The 20,143-nt window shown below is 38.5% G+C and overlaps 1 long non-coding RNA gene across 1 annotated transcript in view; it reads right to left on the bottom strand.

Annotated features, from left to right (window-relative positions):
- Positions 1-5,596: 5,596 nt before the first annotated feature.
- Positions 5,597-20,143, bottom strand: part of LOC141350124 (uncharacterized) — a 148,616-nt gene continuing 134,069 nt past the window's right edge. Inside the window, exon 3 of the long non-coding RNA XR_012358110.1 lies at positions 5,597-6,385. This is a non-coding gene — a long non-coding RNA (uncharacterized lncRNA). The remainder of the gene's footprint in view (positions 6,386-20,143) is intronic.

The following is a 20,143-nucleotide window of genomic DNA, read 5'->3' as shown; positions in this document are numbered from 1 at the left end:
GTATACTATTTTTTTCTGATGTATTCTTTTATATTTTATAAACTTGAATCAATTGTCGCCTGGTGTTGGGGTTAGAGTTGGGTTTGGGTAGGGATGTCATTTTATGTAAATCTAACCCTAAACCGAAGCGACAATGGTAAGAAAACAGGACAAAACAGTTGAGTAACCAATCCGTGAGAATGCAACGGAAAAGAAAGTCTGTGGCAGGACCACGGAAATATGCGGAGATCCGTGAGAATGCCACGGAAAAATGAGCAAAAAAATCCGTGACTATGCCACGGAAATTCGTGACTGCAAACATATTTTGTCCTTTATCTTTGCAAAAATAATAATTAAATTACATTTTGATTTTAGATTTCAGTTTCATTAAATGTTTAAAAAAGAAAATTTTCCTGACAGGAACTCCTGACATTTAAACTCAATTTACTTTTATTCTGAAAAAGGCAAACTTCTGGATGTGTTACAGTGCTAAATAACCTGTAGATTGATCAGTATTGTAAAACATAAAACGAGAAACACAACGCGTTATAAGAAAAAAATACAGCTTTAAGAATTTACTTATCATGGTCGAAAAACAGCTTTTTGGACCTACACGCTCGAAACGATGCAGAAATAATGCAATAGTTGCATAAAAAACGGTTCTTCTTTGATTACGAGCAAATAACCACTTTTGGTGCTATATGGCACCGTAATCACTGAACTCCTCCCTATTGCAGTGAATTTTTATTAGAGTGTACATCGATCTGCACCTTGAATTTTCACAAGAAATGCTAAACCATCTGGGTACTTCAGGGATACCCATTTCAGCACACTACAATTTGGTACATAATAATTATAATATCAAATACTATTTAGGATAGATTACATATGAACTAAGACACAGCAAAAATGCTTTTGAGGGTGAAGAGGCAGACTCATTCACAGAATGTCAAGCAGGGACTGTAAAAAAAGTGTAAATGTAACTGTTTTTAAGCAAGTGTTTTCTCCTTTTGTACCACCCACCAACACCCCACGCGACAATATATAAACACATTTTTTGAGGGTTGGTGTTGCAAAATCAACTTAAATGCCAGACTTCTATGTGAAATGAACATTCATTCATGAAAGTCAGAGAATGAACTTTACAGGATCAGCTGCTACTGTATAACAACACATTGACCACATTCTTTGATAGACAGATGTATTTTTCATAAGTCTCCGGTGGAAATCCATAACCCCCTTCACGTGTGCTTTTCCGTTTATCTTTTTAGCATGAGTCTATAGCTCCTCTTGATCTCCTCGTGTGTTTTCTCTGCAGGTGAGAGAGGGCCAGAGGCATCTCGCCCTGCAGGTGGCGGGGCTGCCTTAATCTTTCAAGAAAGGCTTTCCTTTCTGTTACGAGTGATTCTTTGTATACCGTTCTCATCCTCTGCTTGGCCGCCTATATATCTCCTCATTTTCTTTCGCTTGCGTTCTATCGTTTCTCTCGCTCTCAAACTCACATAAGCGCAAGTACCGGGCTCTCTCTCTTCGTAAGCCTTATCTCCACCCCGCCAGGTAATAATTAGTTTCTTGCGATTGCCATGGCAACAAAGCACAGTTGCCGTGGTGGTCGGCCTGCTATGTGTTATTTCAGCGAGCCGTGAGAAGAAAAATGTACTGATGACAGAAGGATCAAAGCTTCCGGACCACTCCAGAAAGACTGCATCACAGCACAAAAGTCACTCCACGCTCACCATGCCAACCATATATGTGGGCACATAAATGTGTTAGCAAGCCTCCAGCAACAGTGTCTCAGTCATCACAGTATATTTATGCACATCTGTTTCCATTCATAAACACATTTGTACATTTGTATTCATGTTTGTGTGTGTCGCTCTGTCTCTACAGTTGTGCCAAACCAAGACTGGGGTTGTTAGAGAGTGAGATATATAATAATAGAGGAACATGTAATGATCTACATTATTTATTCCTGTCACCCTGTGCTCTTTGATCAATACCAAGCCTAACAGCTACACAAATGTACTGTACTTGCCCTTGCAGTGAATCTTTATACTGGTCAATCTTCATTAAACACAAATGCTCAGCAATTTTCCTATCTATTATCTCTCATTCTCTTTGGAACATGGTGTATCTAAACAATCAGGCTTGCTTACCTATTCACTCTCTAGTTCTGCCGTTTAACCGGTTCTGGCTGAAAGTCTAGCATCAGTTTTGCCACAGTACAGCTTCAGTCTAGTGCCAGGGTTTTCAAGCAGTGGTCCGTGACTGTCCTGCAGGTGTTCTGTGAGATACATGAATCATACCGAATAGGATTTTCTTTAGTAATATACATTTTATACAAATATAACGAATTGTATATATTTATTTAATTGTGATGTAAGCTATATGAATGCAAGGGATAGTTTACCCAAAATTCTGTCCTTGTTTATTCACCTTTATGTGTTTCAAAACCTGTATATGAATCTTTTTTTCTGTGAAACACAAAATATGATATCTTGAGAAATCTCATTGGCTTCATGTCCATGCATTGGAAATCAATGGGTCGGGGGGGGCGGTTGTTTGGTTACCAGGGTTCTGGGTTCATTGAGAAATAACAGTTTGTTGACAAAATCTTTTAAACAACAAATAGATTTTTCTGCAAAGTCCTTTAAGTGCACAGAAGAAGAATTGGATGAATGATGGCGGATTTCAAAATGCAGTAAGAAAAGCTATTGCTGCATCCGAAACCACCTACTTCATACTATATAGTACGTGAAAAGCAGTAGGCGAGGCGAGTAGTATGTCCGAATACATAGTATTCGAAAAACAGTATGCGAAAAGTACCTGGATGACCTACTACTTCCGGTTAGATTTTGCAGTGTGGATACGATGGACACTTCACTATCCCATGATGCCCTGGCAGAAGAGTTATCCAATGAAGAAGAAGAGGCATGCGGCTGTTTTCGCGCTGGAATGACATGACGTGATGATGACGTATGTAGCAACATGGCGGATGTAGTACGTCCGAATCTCATTCATATTACCAAGATTAATACTATACAGTACCTACTGTTTTAACGGCAAGTAAGTAGGTACTTTATCTTATTCAGTTTCGGACGCAGCCTATGACAGCTGCCACAGGACAAACATGTCATTGTTTGAGACAACTTAAGGATGAAACTCGCTCTGTAGAACAGTTTGTCCGTTTAGAAAATGGCTGCTTCCATGTAAGGGGACCTGTGGTGTATCGAGATAAAACGGCTCATTCTAAGGCTACATTTACACGGAAACGATCTGAAGAGAAAATGCAAAAGTGGCATAGCATTATCACTTTTTATTCCACGTTTATTCAAGAGTTTTGGGGGGGGGGGATCTGCGTGCATATGGTGATGCAAAAGTGTGTGATATTCAATGTAGTATGCACTCCAGACGGAAAGGTGGCAATGTGAAGCACTGACACACAACAACAACAAAGTCCACGTGCCTGCGTACATCCTTCTTGCTTGTTCTCCCAGGTCTCGTCCAAAGCTGTCTGGTTTGCCTCCAACGAATTGGCGCATCAACAATTTGATAGAGGTAATCAATGCACCATCTCTGATCAGTAATACTAGCTGTGAATATTTCGTAAAACTGCTAGAAAGACTCTTATATTTATCAGAACTGAAGGTCCGACGTATGGAAATAATCTGACATGTTTGTTGTTATTTTCCTGAACTGGCGCATGCCTGTGACGTAAACGCGTACGCGACGAGAGCCACCGTGAGCAGACTTTTGCGTTTTCCCCATTAGATGGGAACGCGAAAGTAGAGCTTAAAGGTATAGCGGAAGATTTTCGTTTTCCGGGTGGATCACCTCTGTTATTGGTCATCCCAGATGTCAATCATTCTGATTATATGTTGATGTATAACCGTCGTACGTGCTCGCCTCTAGGTTCGCTTTCTGCACATGCGCACTTTCACGTGTATGTGTGTTGTGCTACGGTTTCAACCATTCATTGAAGCTGACGTTCCCACTGTGTTTTTTTTTTTCAAAATGTCTGAGGGTCGCAAGAGAAAAAGTGTCTACGAATTGTATGACAAGAAGAGAAAGGACTATGAAGAAAGAAACAAGACCAGAGTGTTTATGGGAGACTATTTCACACGCTGGCGTGAGCTAAAAGGACAGGTTGGGCTTCCCACGCGAAGTTTCTACTGGAAAGGTACATTTTGTCATGCGATTTTGAGAAATCCATTTAAAATCACTGCTAGTAAAAGTTGATGTAAGCTATGATTAGCGAAGCTAGCCCTGGCACGAGTCACGAACCGCACAGACACGGTAAACATGCCGACAGCAACTTGTAAACAAAGCAAAGAGAAGAACCGAGCTCCTGCATGCTCTCTCTCTGTCTCGTGCACGCGTTTAACAGGCGTTCCCTCTCGGGAGGAGGGAGAGTGTTGCGTGTGCATTTTTAAAAAAAATATGGAGGGGCGGTTCTTTTAAATAATTCGGGAAAATCCTCCGCTATACCTTCCACTCTAGAGGGTGGTTTCACTTTTTTGCGTTTTTAAGCTCCCAAAAACGCCGTCGCCGTGTAAACGAAAGGCACATCCGATAAAATATTTGTACGTTTTCACCCTCGAGCGTTCTTGTGTAAACAGGGCCTAAGGTAATAAAAACAATACAGTTCATTATGTAAGTTCTTTATACACCACTGATAATAAAGTTATTTTTTAGAAGTAGAGATTATTGCCAAAAAAGCACTTAGAGGGTTTTGCAGTGAATGACTAATTACTGACCGTTTCATTGCCATTAAATTAAAATGATGGAACCTAAACACAAAAGCTTGATAAAAATGCTCATTTACAAGAAAACAGGTCAGATGCACTGGTTTTTGCACTCTACATATCTTCCGTTATGTTCTGGGAAGTATACTGGTGAGTATACGGTGAAAGAATTTTGGGTAACTTTCCCTTTAATAGCTAATTCTGAATGTATAATAAAGTGTTAAAGAAAAAAAGTGGCTATTTATACTTTACAACTGAAACTAGACCAAGTTTATCAAACATGTCAAGTGAAAATGAATGCTAGCAGACCTACTTAATGTTGAGCACATACACTTAGGCCCAATTATAATGCACATTTTAACCGAACTTAAACTCATTGAATTATTAATATGTGCTCTGGTTCTGCACTCATAAGCAGGAGAATGATTGAATATATGTGCTCTAGGTGGCACAGAGCTTCTAGTTATTGTGCTTGCGAAGATGCTCTAAAAAGTTCAAACTAAAACTGTGCATAATTAAACCATATTAAATCCATTTGTATTCATTTAGTACTAATTGCATCATTTAGACGCTTGAACTGAAACCATAAAATAATGTATAATAATAATGTTTCTGTAACAGTTGAAGTGTTCATTTCAAGCCATATTAAATCTGTGTGAGGGTTGCATGGTCAGGTGTTTTAACACCAGTTGATGTTGCCCTACCAGTCGTATTTCACTTCCTTGTCTGAGTTGTTAAATGCTTTCTGAAGATGTGTCATGCATTCTATTCAATTACTTATTTAAGTAGATGCAGGCAAAATGGAAAACATTACGAGCAAAGACAGTAAAACATGAAAGACAAGGAAATTTTAAAGACAGGGTGCATGATTTTTGAAAAACAAGTTGGAAAAGGGAGTCGTGCCGAGTACCAAAACACACTTGTAGCCATATGTTTGGGGCGGGTCTATCAAAAGAAGGTCCAGATTCTATTGGGGTAGGGGCGTGTTTGTTTAGGTGATTTCAAACGTCAACATTGGCTTTCAGAGATCATGCACCCCGCCTTTAAGCCACAAATTAAGAAACTAAAAAAACAGTATGTTCTTCAAACACAATATGCAGCATGCAGAAATTTCTTTCCAACACTGTCTTTCCTCCTCGTTCCTCTTTAGGTTCTGGAAATGGACATCTGTATCTCCTAGACCTGCCTTGAGTGAATGATCAGAGGTTGGTTGGGCTGGAGTGCTGTTCTCCGCTGAGTGAGCTCTATGCCTGGGGACATTTAATCATGTCATGCAGTGCAGTTGGCCAGGCTGGGGGTGACAGATGCCACGCAACCAGGGCTGTGATTAATCCTGGAGGATTCTGAGGGTTGCCAAAGAGGAACAGAGAAAAGGCCATGGTGACACGGTGCCAGAAAACACGCATCACGCATCTTGCCTGCCATGGGCTCGGGGATCTATCAGCATCTGAGGAGAACCAAGAGCCTGTCGGTCACTTCACCACCATACCACCTTACCGTCTGTTTCGGACCTGGTAATCATCTCCCTCTCATTTTGTTTTTTGCTCTATAGTATTTTCTTTATCTTCTAACCCATGTTCTTCATTCTCGAGTGTCCTTCGACAGGAAGCTGGATGAGGAGGGTTGGAAGAAACACGCAGCTTTCGGGAATCACAGGGGTCCTGCAGAGGAAAAGGCAGGGTTGGTGCATTAAGGAAACATCTTGCAGCAGACACCACATTCAATATGTGAATTAGTTTGAAGGTAAGAAGCAAGTTTGAAGGAAATGATATGAAAAGCAAGAAAAAAGACCTCGTGCACAAGATGACTCTGAACAGTTTTTTCTACGGCCACTAGATGGCAGTGCAGTCAGGCTCTTTAGCTGCTCTTATCATGTTGCTGAGTTTACCTATATATATTTTGCCTTGTTCTTTCTTATGTTACTTTTTTGTCTATGCAGTAGCTAACAGAAGAAAAGCCTTCAGATGTGAAGGACAATCTTATGTGTTGATAGGTATGATAGGTTTTTTTTTAAACAAGATTGTATGCATGGGAGAATGCAGGTTGCACCACAAGCACATGAAAACAATATATTAAAGGCTATGCGAGCACGCCATCTTTTAATGACTCTATTAACTTTTCTTTCTGAATCCACTAGGTCCGTTTCTCAGTTTGGATTGAGAGCATGAAAGATGTCTCCGCTATCTCGCTAAACCCTTCTTTTCGAAAACATGCTTGAAAGATGGGCAAAAAAGCTAAACAGAAACCAAACCAATATTTAACGGTTCTTAAATCTTTATTGCATAATCCTTTCAATACAGCAACATGTGTACACGTTTACAAAGCTCAGGGATGTAGTGTAGAGCAACACAGTTTAATCTTGATCTTAATTTTTCTCAGTGTTGCTGAAGCCAATAACCTCATTATTGCAAAGCTCGTGGCTCACACACTGACAACAACTGAGAAGAGTTGAATCTCGCAATTATAGATGTAATTTTCTAGCTTGGCGTTGTGTGTTTTGGTAAGGTTACCGAACAGCCTGCTGTACGGCGCTCTGCTCGAGTAATTAGGCAAGAAATGGCATAAATCGATAGCCAAGTGTCTGTCTAGGACTGACGCAGGCAAAGAGCTGGCTACATTAAAACATTAACCCAGAGAAACAGACATTACATTGTAATCAATCCTGCTACACAAATCAGATTATGTGAAGAGAGTGAGTTCTAGTTCTCTCGCATGAGCGCATATCCTGTACATTACAGCAGGTCAGTGGAGCAACCCGAAGTGTAAATGGATAAGTGATCTCACGATCTTTAGAGGAAGTGCATCTCTGGCCTGTTAGACATTCAACCAATTAACAGAGGGAAATCAATTTACACTTATATCCATTCGCTCAGGGCTCACGGAGAGGACAAGCGCGACATACCTGTATCGCACGCAAAAAGCTAAGCGGCCTACGCGGTCCCACACAATCGCTCCCTTTTGAATAATTTCAGCCATAATGTCGGCTGAGTATGTAAGCGTGGATTATCGCACAAATGTTCCTGTATTTTCACACACACACATAGCAGGACTTTAACAACCACTTGACAAATAGCTACCTGAAATGCAGAAGGTGACAACCTGTAATTAGAAAATATATTAGATTGATTTATGTTTTTGGCCCAATCGATTTTCATTTAATTTAGTGGCCCATAAGCTCAAGTATTATTACGAACACAAATTACCTTGACAAAGATATATGACGCAAATGAACTGCCAGACCTCATTATATGAATTTATAATCTATCGCATATTTAAAATGCAATTAGGCATTATTAGGGTAATGACAGAGTACAATTTGCTGTATGGTAAATGCAATCAATCTGAAATTGAAAATCAAAGTAATTCTGAATGGTTCAGTAAAAAGGTAATGGGCAAGCAAAGTTTCACAATACAGGAAACTATTATTGAACAATTACACGTGATAATTGATTTGCCATTACATAATGCTATAATGTAAACAGAAAATCAGGAAAATGGCTTCATCTGATACCCATTATGATCCCTAAATGAACAAAAATAAAAACAAGACAAACCATTTTGCGGTACTTATGTACAATCAACTTACTGTTGCTTTAAAGCAGTGGTTCTTAAACTAGGGGCGGGCTCCCATTAAGGGCGTAAGATGGTATGCTCAGTTTTATGAAATTTTTTTAAAATACATTCATCATAATGGGGCGGTTTTCTGGATAGGGCTTATCCGAGTAAAATGCATGTTTAAGCTGCCTTTATTTAAAAACCTCTTGCATTTACATATCTTAAAGCAACACTAAAGGGTTTTTGCTCTTTGCTCCCCCTACAGGTTAGAAGCGTAATTGTTCATTACCACTGTCGTAAATACTGCAGCATAGCTGGCTCTGATTGGATTGTAGGTCTGGCGTAAAGGAAGTTTTTGTAGTTTTCACTCGAACTACAGGACCCCTACCCGACGGTTGGAAACTTCTTAAGTGCGGTTTTGGCCGATAGAGGGCTGCAAAGCGAATGTGAAAGTGCCATTCACCCTGTTTTGAGTGGATGAACCACTGAAACTTTTTTGGAAACGTTATTCTAAGGTAAAAAAAACTCTTTGGTGTTGCTTTAAGACAGTGGTTCTCAAACTTTTTCTGCGTGGGGCCCCCCTTGTGTACGGTGCATTCCATCGCGGCCCCCCAAAAGAAAATTTATGACAAAAAACTGTTCTAAAATTTAACATTTTAATTTTAACAAAAAATTAAATTATACAAAGTAGTGCGGTTGGTTAGTAGCCTTATTTTTTTTAGGTTTAATTACACAGAATTCATGATAAATGAATGTTTTTTATTAAATGTCATAAAACTGGGGCCCCCCTGGCACCATCTCGCGGCCCCCAGTTTGAGAACCACTGTCTTAAGATATATTAGTGCCATTCTTTTGTCTCAAGATGCACACCTGTATTGTTATTTTGTAAGGTATGTTTGTAAAAACTACTTAAATGTCCTTATATAACTAAGACTTATATAACCTGATCCCTCTCCGGGAAACTGATCCTAAATTATTATATTTCCTAATTAAACTAAGGCCTAGTCCTGGCTTAAGCTAATCCCTGTCTGGAAAACCATCCCAAATTCTGTGCCAGCTATTAAAGCTAGCGTCTTTAAAGCTATTAACCAACAGCACTATATTGTATAATTAAATATGTTCAAATTGGTTGAGATTATTTTATGTCATTAATTTTCTTTGGGGTGGGGGGCAAAGGGATGCACCCTAATAAAATGGTAAAAAAGTGTGGTAAAAGTTTGAGAACCACTGATTTACTGTAAGCAGACAGCTTTACTTAAAGGCATGTATACGCTTTTGAGTAAAAAAGTAAACATAAACCCCACTGACTTAGGCACATCAGTTTATGACAAGTTCCATTCTGACAATTTACTCACAACTGGGGCATGTTGTCTTTTTTCTGCATGGTAAAAGTCAAACTATTAAGAAATATGCACTGGAGTCAAAGTTGCACCATCTCATTTAAAGTTAAACTGCTTCTTCATAAGCAATAAATGTTGCAGAGATGAAACATTTTCTCAAGCATTCAGTCTGAAATGTACTATGCTGTATATATAGCAGTGTTTTCTCGGAGAGGAGCTATCCATGGTGCTGAAGTGAGTTACTTGAGTTTAATGTACTTGTACCTTATAGGCTAGGACTGTTTATTACCCACTGAATATTGCGCCGGGCATATTAGAGATCATCAAAACTGTGCAAGTGAAAGAGTTAGATTTGTATGCCATATAGCATAAATTGTTTGTGCCGTTTAGAAGGCTCATTTAAATGTGTATAGGTTTTGTATGCATGTCAGTCTGTGGGTGTGCATGACACCGCAGGACTGCATTAGAGTCTAACGTCTAATGCCTGTGTAAATGAGCTATGGCTTTGCGAGCCTCTTCAACTGTGATCTCCACTAATGAAAATACACCACCTTCTACTGTAGGTGAGAACACAACCCACACTAGCTGCTGAGAACCATGAAGAGCCATCACACCATTTCATTCCATTAGGATGCTTTTAACATATGCATGATAAATGTCATGCTGAACATACATATAAATGCTTTTTTAAGTAATCGTCTGTCTGTGGTGCATGAAGGATACTAACTGCATTGAAAGCACGGAAAAACAGAAAAAGTCATGATTGTTGACATGGAGTAAAACTAAATATGCTTTTATTTTTAAAGTTATGATAGCTCGCGTAACACTATTGTTTTTAAAACTTTTTCTTTTTTTGATGTAAACTTACAACATCTTGATTAATCTAGCATACAGTAATAATATTGGAATAAATCAAAGTATGGCATTGCATTGCTCACAGTCTATAAGTTTACATTAAAGGAAGAGTATGTAAGAAATGTATATCAATTAATCATAAAATGGCCCTGATATGACACTAGACATTAAGAAATCATTTTCATTTCAAATACTTATATCACTGACAACAGTGGTCCGGCCAGGATATTGTCATTTAAAAAGCGGAGTTGCAGCCCTCAACTGATGTTTATGTTGTCATTTTGTGTATTGACCACCAGTTGTGTGATTGCAGTACCAGTTTTAGCCACAAGTTTTGTGATTGCAATACCAGTTTTGGCCACAATCCTACATACTGTTCCTTTAAACGGATTTGTTTGTAAACCTATAATTCAGTTGTATTTCAGTAATTAACTCTTTCCCTGCCATGGACGAGTTATCTCGTCAATTTAGAGAAAACATTTGCATAAAAAACGTGTTCCTAAAGAATTTTTATGTTAATCTGCAATACCGTGATATGGTGCACTTACCAAATTTTATGAAAAAAACTGAAGCCAAAACGTTATTTACAAATTTTAAACTCTGTATATATTTTAATAATTGCTCTGAATCTGATCTCTAACCCAATTCCTTCACAAAAATGCAATTATTTCAATTATTTCATATATATATATATATATATATATATATATATATATATATATATATATATATATATTATTTTAAAAACAAAAATACCCATATTTAGTTTATAAGAAGAGAAAAAATATAGATAGGATGAAACGTTTTTTTTCTCCCGTTTGTTTGTTTGTTTGAAAGCAGAGGGTCTGTTCTTTCATTTGATATATCTGTATGTTTATATAGTTTAAGAAGAAAATTTTCCTGGAAGGCATTTTGTGAAACGTTTGTGAAAATCACAAAAAATGCTGGTGGGGAACTTGTCAAAAAAAGAATGGCGGGAAAAGAATGAGTTAATATGTTTTGTCTTAAACCAAGCAAATATGTTAACATACTGTATCAGTGGCGGCTCGTGACTGACCATCCGAGGGGCGCAAATTCAAAATATGTGTTCGGAGTGTCATGTGAAGCATGTGCATCACGTATTTTGTCAAAATAAGGGCCTGCTGCACACGCGTCAAAACCGTTTATGATAAAAGAGACACTCACGTTTACAAAACGCAAGACACTCCCTTTAACAGTAAACTCTGATTATGCATGAGATTATGTGAGTATCTGGCAAACGCGAGCGTCTCTTTTATCGCAAACCTTTTAGACGCATCTGCAGCAGGCACTTATTTTGGCAAGACACGTTATGCACACAGGATCACTCAACACGCAGAACACATATTTTGAAATTACGAACCACACACATTATGGGCTACATACATGTTGTGATGAACTTCATATCGAGCGCCCATGAAAAAAGAAGTCACCGGCCATTTGCAATGCAACCATGGCACATTAAAAAAAGGTAATAGAAATAGATCAAGTTAGAATATTATGATAAAAGGGAAATAACTGTATGCTACAGTCACCACACACATCCGAACAGACAGAAATATCTGTGGCTCCAACCTCTGACCAAACTTTAGGGGCGCTAAATGTCCAGAAAGGCAGGGGAATTGTTTGAGACTGGAGCTCAAGTGGGAGAAAGTGTGGCACATTTGCTTTTGATTCACCTGAGCTAATCCTGCTTCAAAGAGTCTAGCTCTCGCACTGTGGCTCCAGGGTTTGATTTCCAGTTATACCTTAGAGACCTTTTGCTCATCCTGAGGCCACAGCCATGATCTAGTCCTGTTAGTTCCAGACCCTGTCAGAGGTTTTGCTCATCATGGAACAACTGTTCTTTATATTGTTATTACCCTTGAGCATGAGGTATCTGTGTCTTCAAAGCACTTCTGAGCAAAACAAATCAGAAATGGTCCTCAACACCTTGAAATTGCGAAATGACATTTCACTTTGCAAAGGTACAGACTGCACATATAATAGCACAGGGCTTTTAAATGAGTAGCAAAGGTCATCTCATTCTTTGATTTTAATGTAATCTACAGATAAGAGTAAGATGTGTTTTAAATCTAAGGGCTTGTAGTATTGGGTTGAGAAAGAAGTCATACATATCTAGGACCCTTAAAGAGCACCTATTTCATTGCTTAAAAACAATGTTATTTGGTATAATACAATGTGTTCACATGGTTTATGGTTAAAAACACATTATTTTCCACATACCGTACATTTTTGTAGCTCCAGATATCCTGTCTTCCTGAAACGCATGGATTTGAAAAGCTATGTGTCCCTAATTTGGCCAGCTAATCTGTATGTTGTGATTGGCCTGAATACCTCTGATGTCAGCAGGAAACGTGAAGCTCCTTACCATGTTTGAAAGATTCGGTTGCTAACAGAAGTTAACTTACAGCCTGTAAGTCCGAAGCGGGAGGAATTATGATAATGTCGGTCTTGTTTACATCACCAATCCCAGGAAGTAAACTGTTGCCTACAATCCCTGTGTTTGTTGTCGTCCAAGAAAAGAGATTTACGTTGGAGACGATAACAAAGTCGTTTACTTTTGGTATCTTTTGCATATCATTACCATGTACTAATACAGACATACACACCAAAGGAAATGTAAAAACATGAATAGGACAATAGGTGCTCTTTAAATGCACACAATGTTTCAAATTAATGTTATTTAAACAACATTCAAATACATGCACACAAACACATACTGTAGCTAGCACTAAATATATCAAGGCTTGTATGAGTTCTGCACTTTCAGAATGTATTAATTTTACAGTCTTTGATCTCCTATTTACCACAAACAAATGACTGCAAAATCATTTTAATATGCTTTGAACAAAATGGAATGACAGAAAATTATTTTGAGCCAAATGATGAGTAACCATAACCACTTTTACATTCTGTTTTACATTAAATTACGCTATAGCAACCTGTAGGGATCATCATATGGATTATTTACTGTATGTCTACGTGTCTCTATACTTTACTGCCTTAGTAACACATCCTTTGTGTCACTGAACAAGTTTATTAGATTGTTGAAAAAGTGAAGAAAACATATGCCAGACTAAATGAGACCCCTGGAGACTTTATTAAATATTCGTATTGAGGTATTAATGGCGGCTTTGCCCTTAGCTGGGAATTTAAAACCTGCCAAACGATTTCTTGATGTTAACATTACGATTGCAAAGCTGTCGAAAAAGCTGTTGTAAATAATAAACGACATAATGTTACACTTGTTTTGCAAGAGCAAACTTAATTAACAACTGATCAAAGTAAATATCTCTCCTTAAACTTTCTACAATACTTTGAACAAACATACCAGTACGCTAAGACAACAGTGGGTTCATGAGTTATGAAAGCAGATATCATGAGATTCCCCCATGTCTCCGTTGTAAGGTCAGAGGTCCGGGTTCAGCTCCCACTGTGTCTCGCTTTACTTCTAATAGCTTACACAAATGCTCCTCGGGGCCTCGGGTCACCCCACAGCCCCTTCGGTCTGAACAAACCCTACAGGTCAGATGAGATGGAAGAGGCAGCCGGAAAAAGAAGTGGAAGTGTCATATATTAGAGGGGAAAAAGACAATATTTCATTCTTAAATTGTTTTGAAAGGCCCCTGCCAGAGAGAACATGAATCAGCTTGTCACAAGGCCTTCTGCCAGAACTGCTGAGGGAAAGAGGTTGGGAAAATGACTGTAGGGCGACAGAGAAAGAGAGAAAGGGGGTGGAGGGCGACAGGTAACCCGTCTCTTTCATTCCGGTATGGACACTTCATCATTTAACACTTAATCAAAACGGCTGCCTTTGACGTGGCACCAACTTCCTTTCATGCATAATCTGTCATGACCTGCACAGGTGGCACTTGCAGCACTACGGCAAGATCAGGGCCAAATTTAAAGGTGCCGAACAGTGCTGAATGTAATATGACCAAACCAGACAGCACAAAAAAGGAAACAAAGATGACATTCCACATGTGATATGCAGTTGACTATACTGCACGTCAATTGATAATCATTTGATTAATTACAGCTGCCACGATTACTACGTCAATCTCTCTTACAAATTCAATTCTGTTGAAAGCTTGCATTAGACAAATAGCGACAACCACAACCTAGAAATAAAGATGAATTTACATGTTTGTGCTCACAAGAATGACTAATATCCCTACGTCAATATGCATGCTGCATTGATACCAGATACGGCAGCACTGGTGCGCCAGTGATCATTTTTTTTCTGAAATACTGAACATAACAGTCTCTCTCTCTTTCTCTTTATCCCTTCTGTGCTCCCTCGTCCCGTCTCATATCTTATCCTCAGTGTTTGATCATCAAAAGGAAGCTTGTAAATAGTCCTCTGTGTGTTATATGATGAAAGCAGTAGATATGGCTTATGGCAGGTGCCTGACCTTTACAGAGCATGATTACTAGAGTACAGGTGGATTTGAACCCAAGTCCAAATCCACACCCCCCCTCTTCCACCCAACACCTTTCTCCTCCGCTCACCGGATCAATACATCACACTAATAAGTAAAATCTGCAAGCTGCAATTATTGTGTGTCATGTTTGCCCGCCTGCTTGAATAATCGTCCAATTTAGAAGAAATCTCACTAAGGTAAGTGCCTACAGGGGCCTGCACGGGGCTTGTTATAAATTGTGTACCAACGGTAAAGCTGGAGTAATTAAGAGCCCAAAACACACATGTTAATAACGCCTGTAGCTCATTAGCTGCTGTTGCTCTTGTCAGTGGGATGTCTGGAGACTGCTGGGCCAGCGATGGCTGTGAATGATGAGAGGAGATCAGCGGTGCCCAGCCTCCCCAAAAACACTTTATCAACCTGAACTGCAAAAATGGCACTTACATAATCAGAAATGACTACAAGTACAGTACAGAGCTAAACATTTGTGATGCAGTGAAGAGACGCTTTTATTTAAGCAGTGAGTTTCTCCAAGGCTTCTGTGTGGTGGGAGAGGATTATTAGTAGATCACACAGGCTACTTTAAAAGTCTGGAGATTTTCTCCATTTTAACCTGGAAATTTACAGTTAGTTTGGGAAATCTGCAAAATGTATTATATACGAATTAAATGTAAGCACCGTTTTAACAATATTTATTTTAAGTGTTGTGAAAGCAGGGCCGGCCCTGGGCATAGGCGGAATAGGCAAATGCTAAGGGCGCCGCAGACCCCTTGGGGCGTCCGTGCGCCCAAATTATAATTTTTTTAATATATGTATATAAACATTTAACTATAAATATTTAATTTTGCACAAGAAAACAGCAGTTATTAATGAATTATTAGTAGCATATAATCTCGGAAGATCGTGCTTGTTAAATAGCTCTGTGGCTATACTGAAGCGGCAGTTTAAAATATAAACCCAGAATTCAGCGAACGTCAAGAACATGATCAGAACGGAAACAACAATCTGACAGGGACGCGGAATTTACATAATGTTACATAGACCATGTTTAAATTTCAATGTTTCTGGACAGAAATACCAACTTGTTCACTTTGTTTGGTATTAATAAGCTGCGCATTGGAGTGCTGGCCGCGGTGCTGAAGACGCGCTCGGACGGAGTACTGGTGGCGGCACAGATATTTATGTGCAACCTATTGGAAATTATTATTCGTTATTATATAATTATTATTCGTTATTTTATTTTATTACTTCCACTTAAGAAGAGTTTTGCACTTTTTATTTCAATATTTCTCTTTATATAAATACTTTTTTGTACTTAAATCTATAATTTCATTATTTTACTAACCAAACTCATCTGCGCTTTCCGATAGATTGCACGTGAGGGGGAAAGTATAGCTTTCTTCCCCTTTAGAAGAGTTGTGCACTTTTAAACTTAAAAAAATATATCTCTTTACAAAAAAAACTTTTTTCTTCTATTTAAAAGCTATAATTTCGTTATTTTACTAACCCAAATAATGACTCCTCCGCTTTCCAATATATTGCACGTAGATATCTGTGCATAGTGCCATCACGCGTCTTCAGCACCGCGGGGAGCAGCCAGCACTCCAATGTGCAGCTTATTAATACCAGACAAAGTTGGTAATTCTGTGCAGAAACATTTCAATTTAAACATGGTCCGTGTAACGTAATTTAAATCCCGCGTCTCGGTCTGATTGATGTTTCCGTTTTCTTGTTCTTGACGTTCGCTGAATTCTGGGTTTATATTTTAAACTGCCGCCTCAGTAACAATGTCAAGATCAAATGCCCGAGTGACAGGGTATTGTATGTATGTGTGCGTGCGTGTGTGTTTGTGTGTGTTTCCAAAATATTTTAAAAAATTAAGAAAAACTAGACAAAGCTGTGCATTTTTTCTCTGTGTAAGTTTATGAACAAAATGATTGGAACACAATTGTGATTCTAAAGGGCACCAGGTGAAATCTTGCCTAGGGCAGCAAATTGGCCAGGGCCGGCCCTGTGTGAAAGAACTGCTTGCTACCACTAAACATTCTCAAATCATGCTGGGATTACATGCATCATTAAATTTGTGGAGTCCAAGCTAGCTCAAGTGCAAACTGTTATTAAAACAAAAATGGGAAATATCGCATACCAAGAAATACAACTTTTTGGAAACCAGTTTTAATATCCGAAAACCTATAAATCCCAGATTTTTGAAAGTCACATATCCCAGGTGAAAAAGTAGTACACTTCCATAGTGTACTTAAAGTGCTTTATTTTCGCACACTAATTTTGTACTTAAAAGCAGGATAGGCAGGAATTATCTAAAAATTATCTAAAAAACTTTTTTCCAAATTTGTTTGAACTGTCTTTGTGTGCCAATGCATAGGTGAAATGTAAGTACTCTGAAAAATCGAGTGTCTGTAGACCTCTCCATTCGGGACTAAACAAATGATCGGCTTGCGCGACTATCACTCTCTCTCGCGACCATGGCTACCACCCCTGTTGCTACAGGATCTGCCCACACATGCGCACACCCGATTGATTTGAACGTGGACGAGGCACTCTAGGAAGAGCAAAAGTACGGCAGAGAAAGAGCATTCAGAACTCACAGTACCTGCATATGCAGTCAGCGAAGGCAAACAAAAAGAATAAACGAAGAAATCAAACAAGAGTAAATATCGCGTGGCTTTTACCCGAGTCGACGATGCAGTAGCGGTATTGTCTCTGGAGTGTAGTCCTCATCAGAGTCAACAATGCTTTCATCACGGAAACTCTTACATGCAAAACACGGTATATGTTATGAATCTTCCACGAAATTCACCTTCATCACAGTGTAACTGATGGTAATAAAAAACTTTGTATGAATGCAACATGTTTTTAGCTTTGTCTTATAAATATAACTAGCTTATTTGTTACCGAATCAAGCAAAATATATTTTAAACTTTACCAGTATCGATATGCTAGCTTAATAGTGAGTACTTAAAGCTATTGTATTTGTTTATATAAAGTTAGGTGTATTATTACATTGTGATTGTGACATGATGTTACTACATGCACCGTGCTCCTTCCTCTCCACTCGTCTCAGTTAAACCTTCTCCCAGCAGAGTCGTTCAGCGTCGCACGTTCATGTGTTTTGGGGGCGTGGCTTTAGAAGAAACCCAGAAGGGAGGGGGTGGAGTGAATGGAAAAAATGAGCTGTGTTTAAAACAGTGGTGAGAGGTCTACAGACACTCGATTTTTATACTCTCTTTTTCAGAGTACTTACATTTTACTTATGTATTGGTATATAAAGACAGTTTAAACAAATTTGCAAAAAAAGTGTTTTAGACTTTTTTTTAGACTTAAACCTGCCTACTCTGCCTTTAACTCTTTCACCGCCAGCATTTTTTTAAAAAAGTTGCCAGCCAGCGCCAGCGTTTTTCATGATTTTCACAAAAGTTTAATGCCTTCCAGAAAATGTTTTTCTTTAAATATATAAACATACAATATACCAAATGAAAGAACAGACCCTCTGCTTTCAAAAAAAAAAAAAAAAACGTTTCATCCTACCTTCAGTAGTTCTTTTGTAATCAGCTTTTGAATATGGGTAGGTTTCTGCAAAAAAACCACAGTTTGGGCAAAAATCTGAGATAATTCAATTTTTGTGACAGACTTTTCATAGAGATCCCATTCAGAGTGATCTTTAAAACAGACACGGACATGCAGCTGCTTGACATAGGGCAAGACTTCCGGTTTAAAAAGTTGCGGAAGGGCGCCACCTAGTGGATAATAGCGGTATTGCGGAAAGACGGAAATACTTGTCATTGGCGGGGAAGCGTTTTCTCTTGATTGACGAGAATTAATATACTAAAAATTCATATTTAGTACTTCTTAAGATGTTCTTAAGATCATCTTTACTGTCCTATTTTGAGACACCATGAATATGAATTAAAATGCACTTTTAACATACTTTCTCTGTATTAAAAATATATATTTAGTTAACACTTGTATTAAACTTGAACTCAACTTTCATACTCAAGTTTACTACAAGTGGTACCTAAATACATTTTCTAAATACATTTTTAGCACATTTTCATTCATATTTATGGTGTCTCAAAATAGCACGGTGAATTACACTTAGATGATCTTAAGAACATTTTTAAAAAGTACTAAAGATGAATGTTTAGTATATTAAGTACAAAATTAGTGTGTGAAAATAAAGCACTTTAAGTACACTATAGAAGTGTACTACTTTTTCACCTGGGATATTTTCGTATCTCATGCAATATGCATTTTGTGAGGATATTTCTGTAGACCAGGCTACTGTATATGGTGTTGGTCCAGCACTGACCAGCGTCAGAGAGCCTGTTCGCTAGTGCATGACCATGCAATGAATATGAAGGTAGATGGATGGTATTCCTAAATTGCCAATTAGTTTTAATGAGCTTTAATTTTAATGAGTACTTTGAGTTCGGATGCTGGGTCCCTGTTAATATCATTTCTTTTTCAACTATTTTTTGCTGCTCACATATCCATAAATGAGAACATGTCCCTCTCCATCAAAAATCTGACTGTTATAAAGAAGAGGTGACTGCTGGTTGACTTATAGTCAAATTGCCTGCTCATCCTTTGATGACAGCCTCCAGCAGAGCAGCTCCACCAATCACATATTATTCCCTCTGCAATGCAGACTCCCGGCCCTTTGGTCACTTTATGACTTTATTTGTTTTGTGAAACGGAGGCGGCGTCCATCACGCATATTTTAATGAGTCAATGATGTGACACTGTATTTGAATGTATTCAATTCAATAATTATTCTTGGCCTAAAGCTATAGCCTCAATTAAATTCAGCGCAAATGTCTTCTGAAAGGAAGATGGAGCAAAAGCGGGGAAATGAGAGAGGGTGGGGGTAAGATGGATGACTAACTTGATGGTAGATGTTTGACATAAATCCTGCTAATGGTTTTAATTCCTCTAAGTGCTGTGGAGTTGATCTAAGATGCTTGGGAAATTGGGGCAATGGTTTTGAGAAGTTGTGTTAATCGTGGCCATTTTCATGGCACAGAAGACACTCAGAAACTTAACCTTGTGGCCACGATTTAAATCACGCATTAGAGAGATAACTGCTATACAAAGGCATGCAAAACTCTGTACTGTACTGCCTGAACACTTATCTGTACTGAAAAATGAGTATAGCATCAGAAAAATCAATTGGGTCAGTCTTAACATATTGGAATTTCTGATTAAT

Source organism: Misgurnus anguillicaudatus, chromosome 16 (assembly GCF_027580225.2).
Source record: "Misgurnus anguillicaudatus chromosome 16, ASM2758022v2, whole genome shotgun sequence".
In the NCBI taxonomy this organism is placed as follows: domain Eukaryota; kingdom Metazoa; phylum Chordata; class Actinopteri; order Cypriniformes; family Cobitidae; genus Misgurnus; species Misgurnus anguillicaudatus.
Note: the sequence above shows the minus strand (reverse complement) of the source record. Positions and strands in the feature narration are given on the sequence as shown.